This window comes from Zingiber officinale, chromosome 6A, assembly GCF_018446385.1.
Source record: "Zingiber officinale cultivar Zhangliang chromosome 6A, Zo_v1.1, whole genome shotgun sequence".
NCBI lineage: Eukaryota > Viridiplantae > Streptophyta > Magnoliopsida > Zingiberales > Zingiberaceae > Zingiber > Zingiber officinale.
In genome coordinates this window covers 48,834,794-48,842,322 of record NC_055997.1, presented here as the reverse complement: position 1 = coordinate 48,842,322, position 7,529 = coordinate 48,834,794, and the positions used below count along the sequence as shown (strand labels likewise).

Genomic DNA, 7,529 nt, shown 5'->3' with positions numbered 1-7,529 from the left:
ACAAGCGAGGCATGAGAGATTTGAGATCTTTAAGGCACTGTTTCAGTGCAAGATGTCAGACGGGGCTCCCGTAGGTCCTTATGTACTCAAGATGATTGGGTACATAGAGAACCTACAAAGACTGGGGTTCCCACTTGGCCAAGAGCTGGCCACTGACTTAATCTTGCAATCCTTGCCGGATAGCTATAATCAATTTGTTCTGAACTATAACATGAACGAGATTGGCAAGCCACTGCCCGAGCTCCTTAGTATGTTACGAACTGCTGAGATTAACCTTAAGAAGGTTAAGCCCATTCTGATGGTCCAGAAGCATAAGGGCAAAGGCAAGCCTAAAGGCAAGGGAAAGTCCCAAGCCAAGGGCAAAGGCAAGGCACTGAAGCCTAAAGGAGGGGTCGCCAAGGATGCTACCTGCTTCCACTGCGGTCAGACTGGGCACTGGAAGAGGAACTGCAAGGTATACTTGGAGGATCTTAAGAAGAAGCGAAGTGAGACTTCCACTTCATGTATATATGTTATAGAAGTCAATCTATCTATTTCTGCATCATGGGTATTAGATATTGGATGTGCTTCTCACATTTGTACTGATGTGCAGGCGCTGAGAAATAGCAGGGCATTGACAAAGGGCGAGGTGGACCTACGAGTAGGCAATGGAGCACGGGTTGCTGCTGTTGCTGTAGGGACTTATTTTCTATCTCTGCCCTCTGGGCTTGTATTAGAATTAGATGAATGTTGTTATGTGCCTGCTTTGACTAAGAACATTGTATCAGTTTCTTGTTTAGACAAGAAAGGTTTCTCGTTTACAATAAAGAACAAATGTTGTTCCATCTTTTTAAACAATATGTTCTATTGTAGTGCACCTCTGATAAACGGACTCTACATTCTAGATCTTGAGAGTCCTATTTATAACATAAATACCAAGAAGTTCAAGTCAAATGACCTGAACCAAACTTATCTCTGGCACTGTCGCTTAGGTCATATAAATGACAAGCGCTTATCCCAGCTCCATAAGGATGGTTTGCTAGACTCATTTGATTTTGAATCATATGAGATATGCGAATTATGCCTACGAGGCAAGATGACCAAAACTCCCTTTAGTGGGCACAGCGAGAGAGCAACTGATTTATTAGGACTCATACATAGTGATCTATGTGGCCCTTTCAATGTCGCTGCTAGAGGCGGTTATAGGTACTTCATCACATTTACTGATGACTTCAGTAGATATGGTTATGTGTATTTGATGACACATAAATCTAAATCCTTTGAAAAGTTCAAAGAATTCAAGAATGAAGTACAGAACCAGCTTGGCAAGAGTATTAAGGTACTTCGATCAGATCGAGGTGGTGAATACTTAAGCCATGAGTTTCATGACTACTTAGCTGAGTGTGGGATTTTATCTCACCTCACTCCTCCTGGAACACCACAGTGGAATGGTGTATCCGAAAGGAGGAATCGTACCTTATTAGATATGGTACGATCTATGATGAGTCACACAGATCTTCTGACATATCTATGGGGATATGCTCTAGACACGACATCTTTTATTCTCAACCGAGTTCCATCCAAGGCCGTGATAAAGACACCATATAGGATATGGACTGGGAGAGATGCCCAGGTGTCTTTCATGAGGATTTGGGGCTGTGAGGCTTACGTACGACGTCAAGTCTCAGACAAATTAGGACCCAAATCTGACAAGTGCTATTTCATCGGATATCCCAAGGAAACTAAGGGATATTACTTCTACATTCCCAGTCAGCACAAGGTAGTTGTGGCAAAGACTGGGGTCTTTCTAGAAAGGGACTTTGTTTCTAGAGACTAGTGGGAGCGCGTTCGATCTTGAAGAAGTTCAAGATGCAAACAATAGCACTGTTGCCTCGATGGAAATTGAACTGGAACCACAAAGTGTTGAGGATGATGTGCCACAAGGAGTTGAGGAACAACAACCGGTTCAAGTAGACATACCTCTTCGCAGGTCTGATAGGGTACGTCGTCAGCCTGAGAGATACTCATTTCTCTTGTCTAACCATGATGACATTGTGCTCATAGAGGATGAGCCTACCACCTATCAGGAAGCTGTAATGAGACCAGATTCCGAGAAATGGCTAGAAGCCATGAGATCCGAAATGGAATCCATGTACACCAACCAAGTATGGACTTTGGTTGATCCACCTGAAGGGGTAAAACCCATTGGGTGCAAGTGGGTCTTTAAGAGAAAGACTGACATGGATGGACTTATCTATAAGGGTCGCTTGGTAGCTAAAGGTTTCAAGCAGATTCATGGTATTGACTATGATGAAACCTTTTCTCCAGTAGCGATGTTTAAGTCCATTCGGATCATGCTTGCTATTGCAGCCTACCATGACTATGAGATATGGCAGATGGATGTCAAAACCACATTTCTGAATGGAAACCTGCTCGAGGATGTGTACATGACACAACCTGAGGGTTTTGTAGATCCACAGCATACTAGTAGAGTATGCAAGCTGCATAGGTCCATTTATGGACTAAAGCAAGCTTCTTGGAGCTGGAATCTTCGATTCGATGATGCAATCAAACAGTTTGGTTTCATCAAGAACGAAGATGAACCTTGTGTCTACAAGAAGGTTGTAGGGGATATAGTTGTCTTCCTCATATTGTATGTGGATGACATACTACTCATTAGGAAGGACATCCCTATGCTTCAGTCTGTCAAGACCTGGCTAGGGAGTTGCTTCTCAATGAAGGACTTAGGTGAGGCATCCCGCATTCTAGGGATACAGATCTATAGAGATAGATCTAAGAGATTGCTTGGCCTAAGTCAGAGTACATATATTAACAAGGTACTCCTTCGGTTTGCCATGCAGAACTCCAAGAAGGGATTTCTGTCGATGTCACATGGCGTGAGTCTTTCGAAGACTCAAGGTCCTTCTTCTAGAAAGGAGAGAGACCGCATGGATCAGATCCCTTATGCCTCAGCCATAGGATCGATCATGTACACCATGCTATGTACTCGACCTGATGTCTCGTATGCTTTGAGCATGACGAGCAGATACCAGTCAGATCCAGGTGAAAGTCACTGGATAGCGGTCAAGAATATTCTTAAGTACTTAAGAAGGACTAAAGAATATTTCTTGATATATGGAGGCAATGATGAGCTAGTTGTAAAAGGTTACAGTGATGCTAGCTTCCAGACCGACCAGGATGACTATAGATCGCAGTCAGGGTTTGTATTTTGCATTAATGGTGGTGCTGTCAGCTGGAAGAGTTCGAGGATACGATGGCTGATTCTATGAAGCCGAGTATATTCGCATCGGAGGCAAAGGAGGCGGTTTGGATCCGCAAGTTCATCATCGAACTTAGGGTGGTTCCTAGCATCGTGACCCAGTTGAGCTCTATTGTGACAACAATGGAGCTATACCGACGAAGGAACCTCGCTCACACCGTGGACCAAGCACATACTACGGCGCTTCCATCTCATTCGAGATTATCGATAGAGGAGATGTGAAGATTTGCAGTATCACTGAGGCTAACATCGCAGATCCCTTGACCAAGGTTTTGGTACAGAGAAAGCATGATGGTCACACTAGGTCATTAGGCCTTAGAGCCTATACTGATTGACACTAGTGCTAGTGGGAGATTGTTAGTTAGAGCCCTAGAGCCAATCATTTGATGATTGTATGGACTCATTGTATCATATTCTTGTATATTAATAAAGGCATTTGTTTGGTTATTATACTTATTTGTATTAGTGCCAAATAGACTAAGTATAATAGTGTCCTTGAGTAGAAGGTTCATACCTATATCAATCGATTAGTTGACTCGATAGTGAGATGATATAGGGAACACTACTCTAAATCATTCCTAGTCATGTATTAACATTCAGGGACAATGTTAATGCAATAAGACTAGCATGTAGGTCAGCTCGATGACTTGATCTCACAAGTCATGAATATAGAGATATCAAGCTGACACATGGGTATATATTGGAGAATGTATACTGAATGACCCGCCATCAGAAAGTATCATGGATCGTTATATGAGTGTCATATACTTTCTCATGTGGCTATTAGTATGACTATTAGTCCTTAGACCTGAAGTCACCATGGATCCCTACATAAGGAGTTATGTACTTTGGTTTCGTCAAACGTCACCCGTAACTGGGTGGATTATAAAGGCGATTACTGGGTATATAACGAATTATGTAGAGGGATGTGAGTGATGTAGATGGGATCTATCCCTCCCATATGACGGGAGCGACATCGGTATTCTTGATAGAGTGAGACCACTAAGTGCATGGCCATGCCCAAATGAGTTAACATTAGATGTTGAGCTCATTTGATCGAGTGAGTCTACTTGGAGTTCAAGATTTTGATTGATTAGAGGATGACACGGTCTATGCCTCATATTGATCAATCTAGATGTCTAGGATAGAAGGACAATGTCATATATTGTGAAGAGTCACAATTAGTAGTCACAAGGTGATGTTGGATCTCGACATTCTTGTAACTTGGGTAGTAATGATGTGTTGCTAGATACCGCTCATTACTTATGCTCCTAAATGGGTTTAGGGCATTGCCAACGTTACAAGAACATATAGGGTCACACACTAAGGACAATTAGATGGAGATTAGGTTCATATGATGAACCAAGAGGATTAGATTCATTTGATGAATCAAATTGGATTAAGAGTAATCCTAATTGGGCTAACTTGAGTTCGACTCAAGTTGATTCATGTGTTCAATGAGTCTAATTTAGATTTTGACTCATTGAATCAATTTAATTAAATGAATTAGATTCATTATATTAAGTTGGCTTCAATCAAATGGTTGGATTCGATCAACCATGGAAGAAATTTGGTCAAGTTTGACTTAACTTGAGAGGAAGATTAAAAGTCAAGTTAGACTTGACTTTATGCCACCTCATTGGTGAGTTGGCATTGATGTGGACCAATGATGTTACTCCACATCATCATGGGTGCCACCTCATGGAAGTTACAAAGCCATTCTCTTTAATGGCTTCATATTAATTGCAATTAATGCAATTAATTTGGGAGTTTCACAATGTAGAGTGGTCGGCCACTTTGGTTTTGAATGGGAATTCATTTTTCATTCAAGTGTGCTTCTTCTTCCTTCTTCCTCTCAAGCTCTCCCTCTCCTCTTCTTGCCGTGGCTGATCAAGGGTGCTAGCACACCTTTTTTTAGTTTCTCTCCACCTAATTAGTTCGTGTGGATACTTCTAGAGGAGTGTCTATTTTGACACTCTCGAGATCCGACACCGTTTGGACGAGCGGGAACGCGAAGGGCTTCGCTACAAGGGTAAATTTCTAAACATGTAGATCTAAGTGTAGATCTAGATAGTAAACTCGTACTCGTAAGTTTTTCGTAAATTTTCTTTGCACGGATCTACGGCTTTGGGTGATTCGGGGTTTCTGCGATGCGAAAAGCCGTTTTCGCGGCCCGAAAAATCCAACATTCACAAGATGTACTAATAGCATTGACCAAATTAGAACTAGTCCCCATATTCTCAAATTTCTTTGTAAGAGCGTCCAATTTTGCAGACAAAAGAGTGACTGCATCTACATCAAACTTCCCTGATGCTTTAATTGTTGGGTTTACACAAGAATAGCCACCACTTCTTTCATTTGCCCATTGATGATGATTTTGTGCTACACTGTCAATAATTTCTTCAGCTTCATCTAAACTTTTATTCATAAGTGCCCCTCCAGCAGCTGAATCAAGGGACACTTTGGTATGATAGTTGATACCATTATAAAAAGTGTGCAACACTAACCATCTTTCCAACCCATGATGTGGGCATTGTCTGAGCATACTATTATATCTATCCCATGCTTCAAAAAGAGATTCTGAGTCAGTTTGCTTGAAGCTTGCAATTAAATTCCTCATATGAGCTATTTTGCTTGGTGGATAGAATTTATCAAGAAACTGTTACTCACACTGCTCCTAAGTGGTGATGCTATTAGGGGCTAAAGAATTCAGCCATTGCTTTGCCTTATCTCTTAAAGAAAACCCAAATAATAATAATCTAATTGCTTCTGAAGGAACTCCATTCATTTTCATGGTACCACATATTTCATAAAAGACCTCTAAGTGTTGATTTGGGTCTTCATGAGGTCCTCTACCAAATTGGTTCTGCTGCACCATAGATATAATTGCGGGTTTGATCTCAAAGTTATTAGCTTCCACTGAAGGTCTTGAAATACTAGATCGAAAACCTCTTACATAAGGTGCTGCATAATCCTTGAGTGGTCTATCCGCCATGTTCGAATGTTCTTGTTCTTCTATTTGCCTTTGCAGAATTCTTCTTTTATAGAAAGTTCTGTCAATCTCAGGGTCAAAAGGAAAGAATTCCCCAGCAAAGTTAGATCTTCGCATACACAAGAACAAGATAGCAATTGACAATTCAACAGAAAAAAAAGAAAAATAAAAGAATCAAAAATGCAGAATTGAATTTGTACAAAAAGAATTAACAAGAAGTAAAAGTTATACAAGAAAGTAAAAAAAACAGAAATCTAATGTTTAGTTACAACTATGCAATATGAAAGGAAAACAAATGTTATGTTTAGTCTAACTCAATTGATAGTTCCTAATGTTATAGCGCAATCCCCGGCAATGGCGCCAAAAACTTGTTACGCTCCGCAAGTGTACGGAAATGTCGCAAGTAATATAAAATATTATCGTATCCACAGGGACTGGAATAAGCACTAGAAATGTCTCAATGCGAATTAGCTAAACAACTATCCAATTGTTTCAAATGCAAAGTGAAAGTAAACAAATCTAATATTAAAAATCAACAAACAACAGTTTAGTGTTTTGGGTTATAATAAAGGGAGATTCTAGGAGTTTCGGTTTCTTTGTAAGATTTCTTGAATGTAAATGGTTCACCAATTCTTATCCCTCAATTGCCAAACACTTGTAGAAAGTTGCCGGTTCTCTCTTGCAATAGATAACCGGCTAAGGACTGAGAAATGTATCTAAATATGATCAATTAGACGTGAACCTACGTTGTCCTTACACAGAAGCGCACCTATTACTATGCCTTCCTCGGATATTAACATAGAAGCCCACAACTTATTAATCTATCAAGATACAAGAAACTAATCACAAGATCCATCCTCCTCTCTTGAATATTCCTATTTCCTCTTCAAGATTATCTCTCAAACGTCCTTACACGGGCTTGCACCTATCACGTGGATCCCTCGGATGATCGAGTGAGAGTTTATCTTTACAAAGTCCACAAGAAATCCAAACAATCAATCAAGAATGAGAATTAAGCACAAATCACCATTAATCATTCAAGATCTAATTGATACAAGCAAGACAATGTCATTGAAACAAGAAAATGGCAAATCCATAAGATATTACATCAATCCATCATACAAATACTCCCTTAATCCTAGAATACAAGATCTACTCCATGAATCGAGGAAGAAAACCCGAAGAAATAAAGATTACAAGCATTTCTTAAATCCCCAATCCAAGAAACCAAGAAAAGGGGAAAGAGAAAACTTATCTACGAAGAAGCCTCGTCTTCGG

The 7,529-nt window shown here is 40.3% G+C and overlaps 1 non-coding gene across 1 annotated transcript; it reads left to right on the top strand.

Moving 5' to 3' along the window:
* Positions 1–5,775: 5,775 nt before the first annotated feature.
* Positions 5,776–5,881, top strand: LOC121998933. Its single transcript, XR_006116713.1, has one exon. It is a non-coding gene; the product is annotated as a small nucleolar RNA R71 (small nucleolar RNA).
* The last annotated feature ends 1,648 nt before the right edge of the window (positions 5,882–7,529 follow it).